Below are 1,101 nucleotides of genomic sequence, written 5' to 3'. Positions count from 1 at the left end.
ATGAAAATTACAATTTTAAATTAAAAATTAAAACGTGACCAAACAAATACCCATGATAATATACATATATTTACAATAGGTTTTAAACAATTCCATAATAGTCATCCAGAATTATTTTGGAAAAACAATACTTTTCAATTCATTAAAAACAGAAAAAATAGTTTTCATGATAATAATGGAATTCCAAATTAGAATTCATTAAATGAAAAAAAAAAAAAAAGAAAACTGAATGTGATAATAAGGGGCAAATAATAGAAACAAGTGATCTTCTCAACAGTTTGTAGCGCAAGTGATATTATTTAATGCCAAGCAGTCAAATAACATCGACATCGAATAATTGAAGGCATGGCAGAAAATTATTTTAACAACTATGTTCTTTCATGTCCTCGAAACTTGTGGGCTCGCAAAAGATGTTGATAAACGCTTTTAGACATAAATTTCATCTTTTGTTCCTTTCTGTCTCCCTTTAATTTCCTTTTTTTCTTGCCTTTTAATACAAATTATACCTCATACAGCCTAAAGATTCAATTACTTTCACTTTCCTTTTATCTAATTTCATACACTCCTACAAGGTGTCACGTTTAACACGAAGAAACTCACCTACAAATTTCCCTTGAATACTGAAACACAACATATTTATATCTCTCTTGCAAGAAAGCCTCCCTTCATCCAAACACTTTGCAAGCGATTCCACTGTTTCTCCCGCAAATTTTTGCAGCTAGTTCTTGTTTATATTCCAACGAAATCAACACGAAAACGAACGATCGGGTCCAGTCGTGCTCCTCGAAGTATCGTTTCTCTCTCTCTTGTTATTCTTTTCTTCGTTTTGTTGTCGTGCGTCTATGTTTTCTGTAATGATATCTTTTATTGTCTCTATATTACAAAAACAAAGAAGCAACACTGATATATTGTTCCACCGACGTAACCGATATAACTTTATTAGGAAACACGGTAATTCCGTCTACGTTGTCGCGGTTTTCTTTTTATGAAATCAAACCTGTAGAATTCGTATTTTCTACACGCGTATGTGTAAGCATAAGTAGTAACTAGAAAAATAGTTCGGTTTTCAAACGATTCGCAGGATCATCTGGCTAATTTCTC

The 1,101-nt window shown here is 32.2% G+C and overlaps 1 protein-coding gene across 1 annotated transcript in view; it reads right to left on the bottom strand.

Moving 5' to 3' along the window:
• Window positions 1-401: 401 nt before the first annotated feature.
• LOC108575078 (probable serine/threonine-protein kinase DDB_G0267686) overlaps window positions 402-1,101 on the bottom strand; it is a 19,779-nt gene continuing 19,079 nt past the window's right edge. The window contains exon 10 of the mRNA XM_017937785.1: window positions 402-849. The gene's annotated coding sequence lies outside the window, so the exon portion shown is untranslated. The remainder of the gene's footprint in view (window positions 850-1,101) is intronic.

This window comes from Habropoda laboriosa, unplaced genomic scaffold, assembly GCF_001263275.1.
Source record: "Habropoda laboriosa isolate 0110345459 unplaced genomic scaffold, ASM126327v1 scaffold204, whole genome shotgun sequence".
Taxonomy (NCBI): Eukaryota; Metazoa; Arthropoda; class Insecta; order Hymenoptera; family Apidae; genus Habropoda; species Habropoda laboriosa.
Note: the sequence above shows the minus strand (reverse complement) of the source record. Positions and strands in the feature narration are given on the sequence as shown.